General features: G+C 27.3%; 1 long non-coding RNA gene across 1 annotated transcript in view; it reads right to left on the bottom strand.

Annotated features, from left to right (window-relative positions):
* Window positions 1–23,911, bottom strand: part of LOC142645517 (uncharacterized) — a 68,199-nt gene extending 44,288 nt beyond the window's left edge. Inside the window, exon 1 of the long non-coding RNA XR_012846641.1 lies at window positions 23,662–23,911. This is a non-coding gene — a long non-coding RNA (uncharacterized LOC142645517). The remainder of the gene's footprint in view (window positions 1–23,661) is intronic.
* Between the last annotated feature and the right edge of the window lie 310 nt (window positions 23,912–24,221).

The following is a 24,221-nucleotide window of genomic DNA, read 5'->3' as shown; positions in this document are numbered from 1 at the left end:
CATTTGGAACATTCTTGTTGTTGTTTTATTTGGTTGGTAATAATGATGAAAATAGTTGATTTGGATGATTTTTTGTTGGAAAAAAAACAAAAAAGGGAAAAAAATTGTGTTCCAATTGGAATTATTAGATGATATTAATGTCCAGTTTTTTTCGTGATAATAGATAAGGCAAATTCTGTTATTGTTGTTGCTGGTCAATTTAAATTTTTTTTCCACTATCGAAGTTTTCATTCATCCGAACACTGTGTATGCATAAATCAATGAATGAATGTTTTATTCTGGTTGGTAGCCTAGAACACATTTGATTCTTTGATTTAAAAAAAAAAATTTTCCAATTAATTCTAATTACTTTTTATTTTAACGTTTTTTGTTTTGTTTTGTTTTGGCAACCCTGTCGATTGTCGTTGTTGTTGTTGTTGTCGCTATCGTTGTTTATCAGTTTTAAATAACAAAACAAAAAAAAAAAGAAATTCAATGTTCACTGAACAAATAAACAGAATTTTTTTGAAAAAAATTGTGTGTTCGATGTGAATTTATTATTATTACATTCATTCATTCATTCATTAAACTGATGATGATAATGATAATAATGATGTTTACCATGGAAACCAGAAAATTATATCAATAAACGAATGAATGAACAAACAAACAAACAAACAAACATTGCTTTATTTAGAATAATCAATTATTGATTATCAAATGATTAACACATAAACACAAAATGGACAACAACAACAACAAAAAAAAACAAGGGAAAATTGGATGGCAACACATTATCATGAAATATTCTGATGTAATGAATAGAAAAATTCTTATCGAAATGAGAATAAATGAATTTTTAAAAAAAAACTATGACTATTTACACTGAAAATGATCAAAATGGATGTAAAAATTTTAAATTAAATGAAATTAAAATGAAAAGAATTTAATCGACGAATTTTTTTTTATTCGGTTTGGTTTGATTATATCCGATTCATAAGTGATGATATAAACAAAACAAAAAACAGCAATAATCACAACTGTCGAAATAGTGGACACAAAGTGTTTTAAATTTTTTGTTTTTGATTTTTTTTTCTTCTCATTTTCTTTATCGAATGTGCAATATTTTTCAATGTTTTAACGAAAAACAAGTTAAATATCAAATAAAGCGTAACATTTCAAATGTTTTTTTCCATAAAAAAAATAGTAATTTAACACTTTTTTTCCAACTAGGATCTGAAACTATTTTTTTTTCTCTCAATCCACCGAACCGATCCAACAATGACAATGACAAAAAAAAACGATTCGATGCAATCAATGTCAATGGCGTTGACATTCAAAAAAAAGAAAATTATTTCAAGAAACAAAAATCACCAACCAACCACATAAAAGTGAAAGAAATGTTGCACCTTATCGAACATTGATATTGAATTTTTTGAAACAAAAATGGAAATAAAAATCATACAATATCCGCAATGGCAGCAACAACCAGAAAAAACAATGCAACAATTTCAGGAATGAAAAAACTACGAATTTTCGATGATAAACACCTAATTATTCGAATGAGAAACGATAATTGTCGATAATTTCAGACAATTTTGGATCGGAACTCTATTCAAATAGCATATATGAATCATTGAATTGTCCATCGGGTTGTTTTTCTGAAGAAAATCATTTTAATTGTTTTTTTCTTCTTAATTTATGTTGATCGAAAACCCAAAAATATTACATCGAACATTGTGTGTTAACAACAAACAAAACAATCAAAACAATCCAGCAACAATACAAAGTCAAGGACAACAACAACAACAACGCTTTAATGGAACAAAAATGTAACAATATGTGAGAACAAACAAACAAGCAAACACACAGAGAGAAAAAAATTCAAAATCAAAAGCCATCAGTCTGTGACATTTGTTTATTGATATGGTTGATTGAAAATGGATTACTATTTCCATATTTTATCATCATCATCATCGTCGTCTGTCCGTTTGGTTTTGGTTTGGTTTTGATTTGTTCGTCCGTTTCAGTTCAATTCATGCATTTATTCATTTCATTTCAATCATCGAATCATTTCCGGAAATGACCATTTTCAAATAAATCACGTGTGTTTGTTTTTCACGGTGTGTTTTTTTTGTCGGTGCAAACAAATTTAGTAATTATTTAAACTTAAGTATTGGTTAACCTCACTTGAAAAAAACCGTTATTATTGATATTTTTAGTAACTTTTTTTTGTTCTGGTTTACGATGATAATTGCTGAATTGTTCATTTTTCTTTCCCAAAGTTCTGTTAGAGATGTTGATGATGATGATGATGATGATGACATGTCATAAGTGTGCGGTTGTTGAATGATTTGACACCAAAATTCAATTATAAAATCATTCGACTATTCACAAATGTTGTGATTTTTTTCAAAAATACAAAATGATACAGATGATTATGACAACTTGATGATGGTTTACGAATTGTATTCCATACATTAACCATTTATCTATAATTGATATCTATTATGTGAACATCCAGCAACAACAACAACAACAAAATGATGTTACAAAAAACTGTTATTTAGTTGATATTAATTAGAAAATATTGTAATTGTAATTAATTAAATCTCATAGAAAATTTTCCCATTATTTAATTGTTTGTTTTGTATTCAATTCTACAACTTAAAACGGTTATCCAAATCAAACATTTCTTCCATTCATAAATTCATTTTTGTTGTTCAACAACAACCAAAAAAAAGAAAAAGAAAATGCTGTTGTTTCGAAATGTCATCACCACCCTAATGTAGATGACAAAAAAATGAATGAATTTCTCTATAAAATACGATGATGGGTTTGATATTAACATTCGGTTGTTTGGTTGTCATTTTTTATTTTTGAATTAAACAAAAAAAAATTATTTATGAAAAAAATCCAATTATAATCAAAAAGGGGATTTTTAACAAATAATGATGATCTAGCCCAAAAAAAATAATAATATCTAATTGTAAATATATGGTAATCAACCATTCATTCGCCACTATTATCCCTCATATCACCAACCATTATCATTTGATAGATTTTGTTTTGTTCATCATCATCATCATAGGTCAATTATATTAAGATTTGTCACAAAATCATCATAATCATTTACAGTGTTTGTAGGATTTTTTTTGGCCCTATTGTTTCTTATTTGATGTTTCTCTATATGCGAATATAAAATAAAAGGAAATTATTTATGACCAGTTGACAAATGATGATGAGCTGTTTCTGTTGCTTTTTTTTTACTATTTTCATCATCAATTTCCATTCATTTATTCCTTTCGGTGATTATAATACACACACACATCTAATCATTATCAACAACAACAACAACAGGTAGCATTCATAGATTTTAGGTTATCATCCTGTTTGATGATGATGAAATTACAGGTAGTAAAATTAAATGAATGAATGAGTAAATAATACACCACTACATTGAACCAAGTTTGGGTCAATTTTGTTTTTTGTTTTTTTTTTGATTCAACCAAATTATGACCATCAATCCTGTTGTTGATGATGATAATTGTCTTTTTTTTATATTGTGATGATAATTAACTACTACTACCAAGCTATTTATCTATTTTTGGTCATAATTGAAAATCACTTCAATAGAATTGTTGATGTTGCTGACAAAACAGAAAAAAACTAAAGAGTTTTTCTGTTTTTTAATAATGATAATAACGATGATGTCCGATGACAATAACGATGGTCAATCTGTTGTTGTTCAAGAAATTTCTTAAAAAATATAAATTCATCAAAAACAATCATGAAGATAAATTCCGATATAATTACAAAATAATAATCAAACTTGGAAACAAAAATTGTCATTTCTTATCATTATTTTCATTCATTATTTTCATTTTTTTCCATTTGATTTACATTTAATAATACAAGTCTGTTGTCGGATAATCATAACGATGATCGCCTATCATCATCATCAAATAGAACAAAACAGAAGGGCGAATCATCAGAAAAAGAAAAGAAACGAACGACAATCATCAAGCATCATCATCATTCTTATTTAAGAACAAAAAAAAATTATGCAAATGCCATAATTATAATAGTTTGAAGCAAAAATAAAGAATGAGAAAATGATTGGTGACAAACAAAAAAGTTTAATTTCTTTAAACAAGAAAAGAAAATTTCCAATTATGTCCAAATTATTCCGAAAAAGATTAGTGACCAGCAGCAGATGAATGACCAAAAAAAAACCAAATTTGCCACTGTTGTTGATTGTTAATTATTTAAATAAACTTAAAGTCGATAAATTGTACTGAATATTATTCTCTCACTAAGCATCAACCCCATCATCATATAAAAATAAAAAACAGGACAATCTTTGTTTGTCACAGTAATTTTTTTGTTTTATGATTATAGAAAATTGTCCATTTGATTTCATTTCATTCATTTATTTTATTTTTGTCTTCATGAATGATTAGTTTATATTCACAGAATGAGACAATTCGATGTGAATTTTGTTTGTAAGCATCATGTTCAATTCAGGTTTTTTTCTTGTTGTTCGATAAAATGATTGTTCTTTAATTTAAAAAAAACATTATCATGTTTGGGTCATTATTTAAGTTTACCTGGATGATCATGATGATAAATACTTCAAATGATGATGATGACAACAAATTATCTCTATAATTTCTTATATGAAAATAAATGATTATTTCCGGAAGAAATAACATAAGAGAGTAGAAGAAAGAAAGAAATGAGAAATCTGATAATTTTTGTTTCGAAATTAACAATTATAAAATCAGTCCAATGTATGGATGTCCAACGATAATTAATCAGATAATTGTGAAGATCTTTCTTCAATGAATGATGTGAATTTTAAATTCGATTGTTCAATTTTTTCTCTTCTGCTTTTCATCATCATTTGTTTGTGACAAAAAAAACGAAAATTATAGATGATGATGATGATGAATTTTGTGAATGAAATGATTTTTTTATGATGTTTGATGGCCATCGACCTTGGTCATTCATATTTATTCTTTGATTTTTGCATATCGAAAAATCAATAACAAAAATTCATAAATTGGTAATTAAATGAAAAACATTTCCGACCCACCACTATCCTTTATTTCCGAAAAAAAAAAATTCCTGACATCCATCCATTCAATTGTCAAAGTGAAAATTGATAGAAAGTAAGAAACAAAAACAAATTGATAGAAAGAAAAGTTTCCATTGTCAATATATATCATATTCACCGAATAAGATTGAAATATGAAATGTTACAATAAACAAATCAAAAACGTTTCTGTTGCCTTTTGTTTATGAATGTCATTCCGTCAACAACGACAACAACAAAAATTAATGGGATGCTACATCATGGACATATGGCATCCCATTGGAAGAAATTGCGAAGAAAAAAAAAATTCACCTTTTCATTTTTTTTTTAAATTGATAGGGTTATCATAATCAACAATAATTTATTTGTCAAAATACATTCCCTAAATAAACAAAAAAAAGATTTCGGTAATGGAAACGAAAAAGGCCAACACGTTTTTTAAAACGTTTTTTCCTTTTTTTGTCTATCAATAATTTAGATTTGACAAGTTTTTTTTCGACGATAATGTATGTGGATGTGCGACAACCGAAATAGAAATGAAGAAATGAAAGGGGTGGTGGTGGTGGTGGTGGTGATTTGTCTTTGATTTGTTCGGTTTCGGTTTTTTGGTCTTTTTTGTTTCTCGAAAACTCGAAAATTTATGTTCTCTAAACCAAAGAAAATGACAAAAACTATATTTCAGTCAAATATTTATTATTGTGTGTGTGTGTGTCGATGATTATTCGGCATACAAACACATGGTCTTTGTTTTCTTGTGATTCATAATTTCGTTTTGGATGCTCGTAAATTTATGTAGTTTTTTGAAAATTTCTTTGTTGTCGTTATCGTTGTTTGGTGACAAGTCGACAAATCAAATTGCGAAAAAAAAAGAATAATAGAACATCTATATTTGATGAAAATAAATTTAAACTTTGATTTGTCACACAAACCCGAACAGATATTTGACTTTTTTCCAAAAGAAATGTGTTTTTTTTTGCATTGGAATCGAATCGGGATTCTATGGTTTTTTTGCTTAAAAGAATTTCATATTTTCCAAAACAACAATGTGACAAACAACATTTGAATTGAATCCAATCACAAATAACAAAACGAATCAAAATTGTATGTATTGGAAATTGAAGAAGAGGAAATGTTTCTTTGTTTCATTTTGTTTCATTTTTGTCCAAAATTCAGTCATTTTATCATTTGTCTTTTTTCAATTGTTGAAATTTTTTTAAATTTAAATTAAAAAAAAAATTCAATCATGCATCGATGATAGTGTGATTAATCAATCACGATCTGTTTTATTGTCTGTCTACCTATCCATCCATCCATCCATTTATCAATGGCGAAGATAGGTTGAAGAAAAAAACATTGAAGAATCGATTTTTTTTCATTCTTTTACATATACACGACGACAAAACATTCATTTTATTCAATTCTTCCTGTTTTTTCTTTCTTTGATTCTAATCAATTGTAAAATCAAAATAAAATAATAATAAGCTTGCTGACAACACGACCTAGAAATGAAATGGAAATCATCGATTGATCAAAAAAAAAGAATAATAATAATCGAACTGATGAAAAAAAGTCTTTTTTCTGGTTTCATGGTTGGTTTTTTTCGAAACAACGCCCAACATCAACAACAACAACCAAACCAAACCAAACCGAACTGAATTGAACCAGAAAATCAGCAAACAAATGAATGAATGAATGAATTGAATATCGAACACACACACTAAAAGTCAGTTACACTCAATCACGCCAATAATTATCCATTTTTATTATCATCCATCCATCTCTCTCATCATCTTCAATGGAAAATATAAAGAATGAAAATTCATTTTTTTTCTTCCGATTGACTTTCGAAGCATCGATATTGTATGGTTTTGATGGTCGATAAGCAAAAAAAAAAAAAAGAATGTTTTCAACATCCATGCACACACAGCATGCGTGATCGGGATCGATCAACATGATCATTAAGTTTTTGTTCGATGAAAAGGAAACCATCACCACCAAAAAATGTTATTTTTTCTCGAAAAAAACCACCATCCCAATCAACATTCAATCCATTGTTGATCAAAGAAAACATATGAATGAATGAATGAATGAAAATTTCGATAGACTAGATGGATTGAATGATGATTATGATGATGATGATCATATTTATCAATCAATTAATCTATCAATCTACGAATATTTTCGATCAATCTACATGTAGTTTGAATTTTTTTTACTGAATGAATCTATGTTGTTGTTCGGTATATATTCGGTATGAATGAACATTCTATCTGTTTAGTATTTTTTTTTCTTTCTTTCACTGGTTAGCGATGACAGTCTAAACATACACAGAACAGAATATGACGATAATGATGATGATGGTAAACAAGAAACTGATTTTACTATTACCGAATTTGTGTTCTTTGATGATCTATCATGATTTGATTTCCATTCATTCATTGATTAAAATCAACATCCATAGCATGTCATTTTGTTATGATCAGTTTTTTTTGTAAGCAAATCAATGTGATGATTGAATGATTTTTTTTTCAAAATGGCTATTGTGTATGGACAATCATAGTTAACAACCGAAAACAATTGTATCGGTTGACCATTGTCATCGTGGTAAGGCACACCTCTATTATTCGGTTGATACATTAATGAAATTTTTTTTGAATCGATAATCAAAATTGGAAAATAATAATAGCCAGAATTTCGGTAATTAGTTAACTTTTGTTTTGGAAAAAATCATATTTTAAAACACCAAATTTTTAGCCAAATTTGTTTCGTTTCGTCTTTTTTTTTGGTTCATTCATTTCATTTCAAATCGATCAATCAATCAATGCTTTTATGATCAATCATATGTACACAAACAAACAAACAAGCCAATCTAAATAATAGCTAAACAACACAACAAAATATCAAAAATGCCGAATTGATTCGACTGAACAAATTTTTCTCAAAATTCGTGATATAATCGATAATTTGTCTATGGATGATGATTATCTTTATCATGATTGTAATCATCATCATCATCATCATCATGATGATTATAATGGGCCAAAACAATTACAAAAAAAATCTTATCAATGATTTATCAGACTAATTGGACCAATGAAAATGAAAAAAATGAAAACATTTTCTTCGTGTTTTCGAATGAAAGAAAATGAAATTACACCCAAAAAAATATTTCTTTTTTTCCAAAGAAAAACAGCAACAAATTACCATCAAACAAGTCTGTTGATCATCATCAATTGATCATTTCTATTGTGTGTGCATGTATGTATAGATCGAATCGATCAATCATCAATCGTATCGATCATATTTATCCTTGATGTTGTTGTATGATATGCCAATGTGAATTACATACATACACAATGACTTTTAATCCGGGTATCCGGCCTCTTTTTTTAAAGTATTCTTTAGCAAACTTATCACCACCACCAATAGAAAACAGAAAACAAAATCAAACATTCTTTCCATATATCGATACAAGAACGGAGAGAAAAAAAATTACCAAACTAATCGGCCACACACAAACAAACAAACAAACAATTGAATTATGAATGACCAATAAATAACAATTTTTTTCAATATCAATTGAAAAATAATAATGTTGATGATAACTGAATGTTATTGCTGTTTGATGTTTGATGCCAATAATAATGATCAAATTCAATGAATGAATGAATGAATTGGAATAGGAGAGAAAAAAAATTGGTAGTAGAATATGATCGGAAACATTATCTAAGTAAAATTCATTGAACAATTGAAAAGATAAACAACAAAAAGCGAATTCAAATTTAAATATTCAAAAAAAGAACAAATCTCATTCTCAAGGATTGATGCATCAATTATTTTCTGTTTGTTTGTTTGTTATGGCCAAAAAATGGCTATTTACTAAATCCAAAAATATCAGGATGATGATAAGGATGTTAAAATGATGATGATAATGATGATGATCAACATCGACCACCATCTTTACAATCATCATCACCACCACCGCCACCAACACACACACACACACACACGGCATACGACCAATTATTATCATTACGATGATGAATATGAATTTAACAACAAAAAAAAAAATCAATTCGATGCTCGTGCTCGTCCAAGGCGTTACACACAATAAAAAAAAATTGAATATATTTTTTCTATTCAATGTTTGAATTGGCAGGCCAATAGGCCAGTCAATCAAAGTTTTATCTATTTTTTGGTTGATTTTATTTTTTTTTTTTAAAGAAAGAAAAAACCCGGGTTTACCATATACATACAAATTATCATAATAATCATCTTTTTCTTGGATTGAGAAATGAAATGATGGCTCAATTGTCATTGTTGTTGTTGTTCGAGATCTGATATAAGTTTTTTTGTTCACTATGCTTCCTATTTGAATTTTTTTCATTTCGAAAATTGATTATAATCATTGTGTTCGAATCTGTTGTTGTCGAGAATTTACTTTAAAATCTAAAGAATTGTTATCAAACAACAATTGGTTGGTTACATGAATGAATGAATGATTTTCATCCCTTTTTTTTCTTTTGCATTCGAATCATATTATTTAAATTCAATTGAAAACTTCAATTCAACCAAACAAAATAATCCCGAGAGGGATTGAATATATGGTTTTGTTTCTTCGAAAGATGTTCAGTTTCTTATATGATAATAATGTGATCAGTGGATAATAATAATCGAAATAAAAAAATGTTATGCATTTTCGATACGGAAATCATTCGATGTTGATCTAATTCGGGAATAGGTTTCTACCTTGCTCATCATACACACACACGATGATGACTTGTTTTCATTTGCAAACAAAAAAAAAAACAGTTTTAGAAAACCTTGTCAGTTTGATCATCATCATCATCTTATTCTTATGATGATTTGATTTTGATCAATTTCAAAGACAAACAGCAAATGAAAAAAAGAAAAGAAAATGATAGGTAGTGTGAGTAGGTAACAAAAAGAAAAACATAAAATGAAACAAATCGAGCATCAATTGTCATTCATCGACATTCATTCAACCTGGAAATTTTTTTTCGTTTTTGTTTTGTTTTGTTTGATTTTCCATCGTCTTTACTTTTTCGCATTTAAACCCGTTCAAAAATATGTTTATTTATCGACAACACCTTTTTTTTCTTCAGTTCTCGTTCATCATCATCATCTCAATTCGTTTATCAAAGATTTTGTTTCTTCCGAATTGAATTGAATTGAAATGGAATGACCTGGAACAAACAAAACAAAACAAAACAAAACAAATTTTTTGGTTGATCGAAAATTATATTATATTATTCAGTTTGTCTGTCAAAAAAAAATGTTTATTTCTATTCTGTTGTTCGGCAATTCGGCAATTGAGGACATTCCGAAAGAAGAGAGAGAAAAAAAATCTATCGGTCATCATTGAAAAAAAGCCTTTTTTCTCCATCATGGTCATGATGATCATTATCAGTCGAATTGAATTTGAATTTGAATTTGAATGATCGACATTGTATCATCCGCATCAAAAGAGAGAAAACCCGTATATCTTTCTTCAGCACTGTCGTTGTTGAATCTTCAACAACAACAACAACGAAAATAAAATATGGTCGTTTTTTTTTGTTCATCGATGAACGATGCGAGACATCTATCGGCCATTCAGTAGGAATGAATTTTTCAAAATTTCCAACCGACAAAACTTTAAATATAAAAAAAAAAATATCTATATGACCACAGCCCAAAACGTACGATTGATTATCATTATCATTATGATCATCATTATTTTCGGTATGAGTTATGAGATTAATAATTGATTCTAAATTACAATCACGTATTTTCCAAAACAAAAAACAAAAAAATGCATCGTTGAATTTTCAATTGAATTTAAACTAAAGGTGGGTGGATGGATAGGAAATTTTTTTTTTATTCAAACAAAACAAAACAAAACTGAATAACCCGATTTCGTTGTCGTTGTTGTTGTTGTAATTGTTGTTACACCTAGCGCATTAAACATCTGGTTTATCAAAATGGTCAGAAATTTATCTATCTAGGTATGTGTGTGTGTGTGCGATTTGATTGTTGCTTCGGTATTAATTATCATATTTTCGTTTTTTTGTTTGTTTCGATCATAATCGAATAGGAAATGACAATGGACAATAATATTCAACAAAAAAAAACATTATAGAAAATTTCTGTTGTTATCTTTGATTAATAAATGTGAAACAAACAAAAAAAAAATATTTTATGAATAATTATTGCCAGCAGAGATATATCCATAACGATTTTTTTTCAACACAAGAATCTATTTCCCATATCTTTTTCATCATCATTTTTTCAAATCAAAAATGAAAAATGACAAACAAAAAAACAAAACAATAAAAAAAAACTTTGAAGATGAAAATTAATTGTCACATCCTCTCCATCCATTCAATTCAATTCATTCGTTCATTTGTTATTCGTTATATTCTCGATTCAAGCCCATAATCATTTTATTATTATGGAAAAAAATATATAATTCGACAAACGATTAAAAGATGATGATGATGATGATGATGATAATGATGACAGACAATCAAAACAAAAAAAAAGAAATTTTGAATTGAATTTTATTTTGTTTCGAAAGTTCTCAATTGAATTGACTTGAATTTCTTTTATTGCCCACCAAAAATTGAATGGATCACGTATCTAAGACAATAGATTTCGTGTGTGTGTGTGTTATACGATAATGTACTATTTCAATCCAATAATACTTGACTATTTTGATTGCTGTTGTTGTTTCAGCAAAAAAAAATCAAATGACAATTGAATTTCTTCTTTTGAAGAAAGCCAAAAAAGAAGAAATTGGAGCTATTTATAGTGCTTGATTGTCAACATTTTGTTGTCACAATGTTGTTCTTTGGTCATTGTTGTTGTTGTTGTTGTTGTTTTTAATTGCAATCAAAGTCATTGATAGAATGAATGAATGAAAGATAAAATAGATAGATAGTGATGGTGATGATGATGAAAATTAAAAAATTTCTAAACTGATAATGGAAGAATAGGGAAAAAGTATCAACGACAAGAAATGATTGACCAGATCATGATACAAGCAACGAGAAACGACTGTCACAACAACAAATAATATTCATCCATTCAAATCCATTTTTTTTAGCAAGTTTTGTTGAATGTATTTGATTATGGTTGTTTGATCACTATTGTTGTTTGTTGACAATTTTCAACCAAAAACAAACACCCTATTACTATTCTTTTTTCATTTGAATATTCGGTTGATCATCTCTATGATGATGATGATTGTTATGCAAATTTTCTTATCTTTTTCCATATTTGTTTCATTCAAGAAACAAAGACAACCAAAACATTGATTTATTTACTTTGAAATGATTTCAAAATATTCCTGAAACCACCCAAAATATTTTTGGAAAAAAAAGGACAAAATTTGAAATAAAAGTAATTATGTAATGTAATAAAATTCTGATGATATTCATTGAATCTTGAGAAGTTATTTTTTTGTTTTATCCAAAAAAATAAACAACAACAAAGTAAACTTAACATTACATCATTATCATTGTGAATGTAAATGAAAAACTTTCAAATGAAAAGAAAACAGGCAATAATAATAAATAATTCTCTGTAGTCATTAATATTCGTTGTGTTATTTTGCTCAAAAAAGAAGAAGAATAAAAATATATCGATTGGAAAATGTCATTTTATGGCACATACACACTGAAATGAATGACAAAAATTGTTGAATTGAAGAGATTGTCATCAATGAAAGACAATCTTTCTTGAACCAATAAATTCATTTGTAACATTCAAAGACAAAAAAAAACAATTTTAATTACCATCATTGCATCCAATATTCAACAACAACAACAACGAAAAAATCAAACCAATACCGAATGATGATGATGAAAAAAAAGAATTATTATATCCCGAATATATGACCGGTTTGTTATTATTATTTTCCGGTGAAAGAAATTTGAAAAGATTGATGTATTTCTTTTGCTTTTCTTTTTTTCCTTTTACGCATCTTCTTCGTCTTATAACTGCTATAAAGTCATTAAAAAGAAATTGTATCATTCAATTGAACACACACACACACACACAGACGATGTGAAAGTCAATTTTTTTTTGTTGAATATATTTACAGAGTGTTATTGGATTGTCGATAGTGAAACCAAACAAAAAAAGTTATTACTTTTTCCTATTTGTTTCAAAAGAATTGTAAATTGTTTTTATTTTCGGGAGAAAAAAACACCCTGTATAAAATATTCATATAAATAAATATTATGACCACACACATACACATTGGATGTCTTGCTTTCGAATGAAAAAAAAACGTTGGTCAAAAATATCATCAAACAAGATTAATCGATTCCATTTTCTCATATCAAACACATACACACACATGGACAAAAATACTAATAAAAATCCTGAAAATAAATTATAAAATGATGAGTTAATTAATTAATTTTTTTCTTTATAACTTGATTAGATGAATTTTCTGTTGTCGTTGTTGTAATTGTTCCAGGCATTCATTTATGTTTCTCGATAAATATATTATATCACCGAAAACAAAAACTTTTTCAAGAATATTTTGTTGACTTTTCTGACTCTTCTTTGATGTAAAATGAAAAATCATTCGTTCGATTTAATTAGAATCAAAACACACACATCCAACTGGAGAGCGAAAAAAAACATCATCAATTCATTCGTAGCCAAAAACAACAATTTATTACACCCACACAGAAACACGTTGAAAGAAAAATTCTGTTGTTCCTTGTTCATCTGTTAGTAAAAGTTCAAGCATTTTTTTTAAATGTTACTATCCCCTTCGGTCGACGATGTTATTGCCTAATTGTTCATTTGCAATTGTTTTACAATTAACTTTCAATTAATCAATCGGAAGTATAGAAGAAGAAAAAAAATAACAAAATTTTATGTGGTTATGTTTGCACTGGAATATGATGATCATAAAAAAGAAATCTTATATGACTTGTGTGTGGGGGTGGTGATTGTTTCAGCCATTTTCCATAAACTTTATTCGATATATGATAGCCTAGTATAGTGGTTAATCACTTAGGAAAATTATTAGCCACGATTAATAAATCTTTGCTGGCCACATTTCCTTATGGAGAAAAAAAAATATTCAAAGAATTTAATTAAAACTTCATTGAGATTGATGAAGAATGAATGAAAATCATAAATATTTGAAATATTGAGCTGTAATAAATTGGTTTTTTTAACCAATCATTAATTACCCCCTTTTTTTCTCTTGTTTTAATTACGGTTTTTTTCACTTTAAACAATTAAAAATTCACATAGGTTAAAAGGTTGTTGTTTTTCTGGAGAAAAAAATGCAACCTGTAATTTATTAATTAATTCAATTAATATCTGATCGAAAATTACTGATTAGAATAGGTAATAATAATGATCATCATGATCATGATCAGCAATTTTGTTGTTGTTAAAGATATTTGAAGGTGTGGAGCCAAGCCATCATCATCATTTTCACACTTTCCGGATACAAAATAATCAATATATCCGAATAGCCAATAAGTCACACACACACTTACTTATTTTTGATAATGTTCATATCGATTATTTAGCATGAAAAAAATGATGATGATGAAAAACTAACACAATACCCACACACATATTTGATTGAATTATCCATCTTTTTCAATATTGAAAAACAATATTATATAATCAAACACCAACGCATCAAGAAAAAAAAATCAGAAGAGCGAAAAATCATTATTCGATCACCAATATTGATCATCATAAGAAATAATTTTTCCAAAAAAACAGACACAAAGGTCAAGGTAATAACTAAAACTAACCATAAGCCTTACCCCTGAATTTTTTCTTTTCTTTCTTAGAAATTTCATTCATTTATTCTATCTGATAATAACCATGATGAAATCGATGATTGTGGCGGATGTACATATATTGTGACGCACCTTGCTTTTAATATTTCTATTTTTTGATGTTCTTTCGTTTCTTTTTTTAACATTACCAGAAAAAAATAAACAAGAATTCAATATTCGCTAATGTTTGATAGATTATATCAGGAAATGATTATCAGAAAAAAATAAAGATACAGATATTGATAGATCGTTTAAAAGCAAATATTTACAGTGAAAACGGTGTTTTTTTCAAATTGAAATTGAAAAATTCTGGAAAAAAAAATCCAAGAGGTCAAAAAACAATGTGATAGATCATCATTCAAGATGGAACAACAACGAAACACGAATTAAAAAGGCTTGTTTTTTGTTTTTTTTAATCAACAGCAACAAACAAAATTGCGTCGGTGTATTATGTTTTGTTTTTTTTTGGCAATTGAATTGAATATTTTTTCATTTGCCATGATTAAATCCGATATATTCATATTCAGGATACACGCTTTTGTTTTTTTTTTTTGTTTTTGTTTTTGTTGTTTTTGTTTGTTGTTGGCTATTTAATTTTACATATTGCCCAAAATTGGAGATGCATCAAACGTATCACAGAAAATTTTTGTTGTTTTTTACTTAGTGAAAATTACAATTTTCTACGAGATTCGATCATATAGCCAAAAAAAAATTGATAGCAAAAACAAAAACTTTGTTGATAAAACCTGTTGTTTTTTTTTCATTATTTCATTTCAAAATATCGAATAATGATGTTATTGTTGTTTTGGTTGCGGTTGTTGAAAAGTTTAATTTTTCATTTCGTTATTTGTAGAAAAAAAACAAATCCATAGCAAATCCATTAGGTCCATCATGTCAATCAAATCAGTTTTTATATGATACAATTTTAATTTGAATTCAGATTCTTTGCGTTTTTTTTTCTCACTGTTGATTGATTGATTGAATTTTGCTTAGAATTCAAAATAGATTTTCAAACAAACAAACAAAAAACCTGGAAAATCGCATGCGCCTGAATAATAATAATAATAAAATAACCTTGTTTTTGGGTTTGTTTTTTTTTGATAAGCAAAAGTTCAATCATAACTATAAAATATTTATTTCAATTTCAAAATTATTACATAAGAATTTGATGTTGATGAAAATAACAGCAAAAACTTCGACATCAACAACAACTTTCAAACATTATTATTATTTTCTTGTTCACAACAGAATTTTTTTTTTGAAACAAATTAAAACTTAATCTTTTCAAATTCAGATAGAATTAAAATCTATGCAAATTCTCTTTTCATTTTCTACTACAGAATATTCCTGTACAAGAATTCATTTACATTCATAGCAATGATTCTGAGCTAAAATAAATAAAAGAAGAACCTTATTATTATTATTATTGGGCAAATGTTCAAATTTTAATTAATTTTTTTTTTAAATAAGAAAAAAAATTCATTCTATGATGATATTGTGCTACGGTGTCCTGGTTTGTGTTTGAAATGGTCGTAAATATTAGAAAAAACTTTCATAATCATAATCATCATCATCATAAATGAATTAAACATATGCCAAGAGAAATGTAATTCAAGATTCTCTCTCTCTCTCTCAACAAGAATCAGTGATAAAGAATTTGAACATTTTTTTTCGTTGTTGAAGAATAGAATCTATCAAATCAAAAATCTTTTGAAATGATAGAATCACGTTTGAATATCAACAGCAACAACAACAACAACAACTGAAAAAAAAAATTAAATCATTTCAAGTCCAGTGTTGTTTGAGCTTATAAGAATGAGAAAAAGAAAAAAAAGAAAACGTAAATGTTAAGTAAAGAAGCAAAGTAGTACAGAAAAAAATTAATTAATTCTTGATTCTCATGTTTTTTTCATCATCATCATCGTCATTTCGTAAACATAGAAAAAAGAAAAAGAAAAAAAGTTTCATTTTTGAATTGAAAAAAATTTAAAATTATTATTTTCACTGAATACAAGATTGTACGGGGATTAGTTTGCCAATCTATTTTTGCTTTCGCTTTCTTTTTCTCTTATTTTGATCTTTTTTTACTCCAACTTCCTTTTTGATTATTTTAAAAATGAAATCTTGCTTTTCAAATTCATCGGATGTCATCAATGATTATGATTGTAAACACACATACATTATTATAAGATTTGCTTAGTTTTATTTGTTACTATAATAATTAATGATTATAAGAAACTAAACAAAACAAGAAAAGACAAGACAAAATCATTAATGTCGGCATTTTCTTTCCCCAATTCAACGAAAAAAAAAATTTATTCAAATCCAAATTGACAAAATCCTGTCGTTTTGTTGTATTCTTACACAAGAAGGTTGATGTGATCATTCATGTTTTTTCGGTGAGAAAGTTTAATTTTTTTATGATGATACATCATTGCCATCATTGATATCAATTGATGATGTATACACGTTGTTGTTTGTCGTTTTCATTTTAACGATTGGTGCTGATGATTTTTTTAAATTCTTGTTTGTTGTAAACTTTCTTAGTTACACCATCGTTTTTTTCCTTAATTTACATTCATAAATTGACATTGAAAAAATCAAAATTGTCAAGATCTAATTACAGTACATCCGGACTAATGATTAACCTATCTCCCCTGATAATGACGATGATGCTGATGATCGTCATTATTATTATGGTCATTTCTCAATTGTGGTAGTAGCTGTAGTGAAAATTACTACTGATTTTTCAATTGTCAATGATTGATAATTATCATTTTGGAAATCTACTTTTGTTTTTTTTGGTGAAAATGATACGATCAAAGTTTTACTGGCAGACTGATTTTTGAAGATAAAATGACACCTTATTATTGCTGTTTAATAAAATTTCTCAGGTAGAAGAAAGTTTACCGTGATTTTATTATCATAATTTTTTTACGAAAAACATTTCGATGACATCGACATTGAACATCAACTTATTACGATGATGATGATGGTGAGAAAGTTAATTAATCTTAAAGCCGATAAAAAAACCAAAACACCGGATATAAAAAGCATCCGATTGAAAGTTATCTTACAACAAAACAAGTCTTGTCGACTTAAGCTCTCACATCAGGGAAAATTAACCTTAAAGGAAAACAGGAGGAGAAAATTGAAAAAATCGATACAATGTTTGCATCGATACACGAAGAACATAGAAAATGAATTATGTTCTTATACAACCTAATCATATTAGCGAAAAGATTCGTGTAAGAAAAAACAAAAACAGACAAGATATTGGCACGCAATTATCGCAAATACATAAATAATAATTATTGTTTCTTTTTTCGGTAAGCTTGTGAATAATTTAACTATTTAAAATGATAATGTTTCGAACAAAACATACAACAACAACAACAACAAAAATCAATCCGATTGTATTGAACTTTTAAAATGAGAATTTATTTGTGTTATCAATGGAAAACTAAAGAACCAATATCGAGAAAAAAAAGATGAATATTCAAAGTTGAGTAACAAATTATTGCTTACTGAAAATATAATCATCATAAACGGGAATACCGCGCCAATAGAAAATGGTCAATATCGAAATGGAATTTGTATACATTTCTGGTTTTACTACTTAAAATTTACTTCAGTTTTGAATGATCATAATAATAATAAAAAGGGTAATACTGCTTTCGTTTTTCTACAAAAAAAAAGAATTGGTAATGTGAATAGACCAAATAACAACAAGGGTAAATTGTTTGTGTCCTATCAAAATCCAATTTATGGATGCTATACACTTTTATTTTTTATTTTCTTCAACTTTTTTTTTGGATAAATTGTTTTCGATAATTTTTCTCCTATTTACTTCATTCGTATGGAAAGTGGAAAACAAAAATGTTTGCTGATTCGAGCAAACCATATTTTTTTTGTTTTGTATTCTCTATCAGCTTGCATTGAAATCATTTTATTGTTATTAGTTTTCATTTGAATTTTCACTACGATTAAATCTTGTATTTTAACCCTTTTCTTCTCTCACTCACTTACTGTTGTTTTAAAATGGAAAACGAAAATTATTTCCATAGCAAGCAAACAAAAACAAATAAATGTTACGTTAAGCCATATCGATAATTATCATAAATAAACGATATTTATTTCATTTCATTTTCATTTTGAAACAAATTGGTACAATGTTGCAAAATCCATTGAATAATTCTATGGAAAACATTTAAATTCTTAAATTTTCAGTAAAAAAAAGGCAGACAAAATAAATGTGAATTCAATGTTAATTGTTGTTTGAATGTTGTAGGATGTTGTGTGTTTATTGATGGGGAAAAAATTCAGATTTTTTTTTAAATTTATTACAATTTGGCCAGATTGGATACATTATTACGAATAACCTTATTTTGTTTATCTGTTATCAATTAATATCTGTTTTGTTCTTATTAATTATTTTGGTTTTTTCCTATTTGCATAAAATCAAATCAAAAACGAAAACAACAAAGCAAAAAAACATTTCGACATCCAGGCTAATAATTAAAATAGCCACCTACGCCATGAATCAAAATAATGATAGATTATTCTCGATTGATTCAAAGAAATGGTAAATCAAAATGTCTGGCGTTTGCTTCATCATTCTAAAATCATTGAATGACAAAAAAAATTCAAAATTTTATTTAAAATCATCATCTATTTCGACAATGCAAAAATAGTCGAAATAGATGATTTTTTCCCCCAAACATATCCTGTATAAACAAAATACACATTCCATTTATGGAAGATTTATTGATTGATTGTGTGTTGTGTATATGGATATTTAAAAATATTATCTTCGTGTAAATAATCACAAAAACCATAATGTATGTATGGAAAAACATTCCAATCCAATTGTTGTCAGACATTCATCTTATTTTATTTTTTTTTCTTGAAGAATTGATGCATCATAAATGAATGAATAAAGATTTTGGAATGGATTTCCATCAGAAATTTTTTTAAAGTGTTTTTTCAACATCACACAAAAACAATCTATTCCATCTCGTCACGGTTTTTATATGTTTCACTTTAAAATATTCAATATATCATATCGAACTTGATATTTTCGTTTTCTTTCTCTTGTTGTTGATCATTTATTATGATGATGATGATCAAAATCTTGAAAACCGTATCATCATTTCTATCAACAACGTTTGCTCTAAATCAAAAAAAACAAAACTGATTCTACTGATTTATATAGATAAAATTCAATGATTTGTTTTCGTTGATCGTTGGCCATCTCTCACTCTTCTTCTTCTAATTGAAATATTGTTCAAAAACAATTATTTCGTTCTGAACCCATTTGAAACAACAATATTCGATGATACACGCTTACATCACTGAGATTTAACATGCCGTGATTATTTTCATTTTTTCTCAGAAAAAAAATCTAAATTTTTTTTCCCTTCGTTCGATTTTCATATTAATACATTTTTTTTCCTATATGGAACATAATCACACAGCGTGATATATGATTCATTTAGTATAGATAGATCAACAACAACAACAACAACTTGAATAAAAACAAGATAAAATTATTAGACAACAACAGGTAGGCAGATAATGATCGAACAAGACCAAGCAAAAATGAATCCATATGGATTTTTGGCTCATCTTTTTTTTTTTGTTCGATCATTGAATATTAAAAAACATTGTTGAACGAGTTGAACGAGATTAATTTGTTGATAGATGACTTATATATGTGAATTGTGATTGACCCCGTAATCAGTCAGTCAGAATGAGAGAAGATCTTGCTAAAGACAATAGAGAGAATAGTTTAGTTGAAATTAATTGTACCATATACAGTGTGTGTGTGTGTGTTTGAGAATGAATAAGTTTTGGCCAATATTTCCACAAAAAAAAAAACACCAAACTTGCAAAAAGCATAATCCAATCACATTGGATGGATGGATAGATGAATGCATGGATAGCTCACGATGATCAATTTTTATTTTAATTGTTAAAACTGTTAATACTGATGATGATGATGATGATGATGGTAAATGGTGATGATAAGCATACGAAATTTGTTGACCAACAATGAAAAAAATCGTCTCAATCAAACTGTGTGTGTGTGTGGGTTTGATTTTGCCGAATACGGCTATGATAATATAATATTGGAATACATGATGATGATCAGGTGATCAAATCTTATTTTGTTTCTTTTAACAGCAGAAAATTGCGCCATCATTTTTTTTCTTCCCCTTTTTTCTTTAATCAATCTGTTTTTATCAATTGTTTTTTCGGCATTGTTGTTCGGTTGATTAAATTTTGAATTTTGATGGCAAGAAAAAAAAATATCCTAAAATAATTAATTTTTTAATTTTTCTTTCCATAATAGCAAAAAACAATCATTATCACCATAATGGTGAGGATTTTGTTCGCAAATCAAAAATTTTTTAAGAAAAAAAATGATCATTTTTTCGATTCAATGCAAATATCCCTTCCCCCTACTGATTATGATATGTCGTTCATCATTCAATGTTTTATTACAACAACAACAACAAAAATTAAATGGACAGATTTATTTGACATGCAAATCATTATCAACATCATCATAAATGTTGTTCACGTATCACTAAAAAAGGAGAATAAGAAAAGAAAATGATCAAAGGAAAAACAATAGAAAATTTTCTAAAAATTTAGTCACAAACTGAATGAAATTTCGGGGGCAAAAAAAGATTCAATAATTTACGCCTTATTGTAATAGGGGTTTCACACTAGCAGCAATGTGAATGAAATATTTCAAATGCAATATTTCAGTCCATTTCAACCTTATGGGCTGAAATATTTTCGTGTATATATTTCATGAAATATTGCTGTAGTGTGAAACCCCTATAAATGAAAAACCCAAAAAGAATTACATCAATAATATTCGTTGACATTAAGATATTATTATGGTGGGGATCGTAGATGTTGGGGAATGATTTAAAATTTTTTTTGTTGTTGTTTACACCACTCCTGTAACCTGGCTCCATAATTATTTCGAATATCAAATAGAGGTTAAAGATGTCATTTCGGGTCAGCCAAATAAAGGATATTTAGGATGCCACACACACGCAAGCAAGCAAAGCAAAAAATCGAATACAAAATGCCCATTGTGTGTGTGTGACCACATTGTTCTGCAATCATTCTCATCATCATCATCAATATCAGGTTAAGGGGGTAGTTGTGCAACAAGTTGGCCAGAAAATTTTGTTTTTTTTTTTGCAAAATGACAATGAACTTGTCAATTGTGACAAAACATATGTGAATAAAAAATTGTCAATGTTATGATGGTGATGTTGGGGAACGTCGTCATCATGATAATCAACATCCGAATGGTACAACAACAAAAACAGAATATTTTCCTTCATTTTCGTGACAAATTCAATCAACAACAACAACGAAAAAATATACAATGAGAACACACTCAAAATATCAATAACTTTTTCGAATACATACATACAGAAAAAAGACAAAACATAAAATACATTGACCACATTGAAATATAATCTAATTATTACTTCGATTTACCGGCCATCATTATCATCATCAAGATGATGATGATCATCATTATTATTCTCACACCGATCATTATTATGCAAAAAAATGGAATGAAATAAATTCGAGTTCAATCACACAAGTCAAGAAATGAATATTTTTGTTGTTGTTGTTGTTGTTGTTGTTCAATCATTCTTTTTATCATTTTATCTACCAGTCTTATTATATGATTGATATGGCCATATGTTTTCCTTTTTTTTTGTTACACTACATTTTTTTTTCTTTGATTGAAAAAAAAACATTGTTCATGATTCAACGATAATAATTATTAATCAAGTCATACGATTATTATGATTGAATAGAATTGAAATGAATTTATTTGAATTTATTCATTGGACACCTACACAATGTGAATAGATATTACTATATTTTTCCCTATTTGATTATATTGTTTGATGATGATGAGAAATGATTTTTTTTTCAACCAAAATTTGGATTGATTATGGGAGAATGTTTTATTATTTTCTTCATCATTATCATCATCATTGAATTCAATCGAATTTGTTTTGTTTTTTTCTGAAAAAAGAAAAAGAAATATTCAGATTCGATTACAAAATTAAGGTGTTCATTATGTATGTATGTGTGTGAGGTAAACTAGAAAGAAAAGACAAAAATAATTTACATTTCAAAACTAAGGTCTGGTCAATTTGTTGTTGTTGTTGCTGATTATTTGATTAATCATTCATTCATACTCGAACCTGTCAGGTTTTTTTTCTTCTTCTTCTTCTTTTGATCATTTCGATTGATGACTTTTTTTTTGGTTTGGTTCGGTTAAATTTTCTACTACAATTTTTGATGATTAGTTCATCATCATTCATTCAAATGAATGTTTTTCCCAAACAATGTTTTTCCGTACACACAAACACTGTTTTATAAATATAGAACTAATTATTGATCCATATGGCAAATGTTGTTTTTGTTGTTGTTTATTGCTTTCAAAATATGACCAAACCTTACCTTACCTTACTTACGGTGGAAAATTTGATATTTTTTTTTTCGTTCTACATGCCCATTTTAAATATCCGGGCAATGTATCATTTATGATGATGATGATTATTATGATTATTATAATAAAGTAAGATGTTTTGTGTTATATGGAATATATATGGCCCATTAATATTTTTTTTATTATTATTTTTTTTTTTTTTGGTTCAAAAAATTGATTTTTATTCATTGAAAACAAACCAAAGAGAAACTTACATCGTATCAACTTTATCGTGTTTTTCTTCTTTTATTTCATTTGTATTTGGGCAATTTCGATTTATTTTCCATAGAATTTTCATTTTTTTCCAAATGATTGATTGAGTTAATGAAAATTATTACCAGCAAGCGAAAAAAAAAATTTAAATTATCTGTTAAAAGAGAGAGAGAAAATTTAAAATAAAAATTATTCTTTTTTTTCGGCAAAATGAATATTTAAAAAAGAAAGAAATTTCCATTGAATTTATCCAAAAGATTTATTGATATGATGATGATGTGTTTTACAAACACACAGTTCATTTCATTGTTCAATTCATGATTTGCGAATCCTGAATGCCAAAAAAAAAGAGTGAATTGAATTTTCTGAATCCAAAATAAAGTCAAATGTCATTGCAATTGTTGTTGTTTTTTTTTCTACGTTTGTTTTCTACGTAATAATAATAATAATAAACTATGGTCGAAATATGAACCTACAAACTAAACACAAATGTTTGAATGCCATATGGTTTGGTTTTTTTTTATTGGATTGTGGTTTTTTCTGGTTGATGGAGGGTGGTAGT

Source organism: Dermatophagoides pteronyssinus, unplaced genomic scaffold, assembly GCF_027571235.1.
Source record: "Dermatophagoides pteronyssinus isolate colony J.1.1.1.1 unplaced genomic scaffold, Derpt_VIB-CSIC_2022.12 sq0013, whole genome shotgun sequence".
NCBI lineage: Eukaryota > Metazoa > Arthropoda > Arachnida > Sarcoptiformes > Pyroglyphidae > Dermatophagoides > Dermatophagoides pteronyssinus.
Note: the sequence above shows the minus strand (reverse complement) of the source record. Positions and strands in the feature narration are given on the sequence as shown.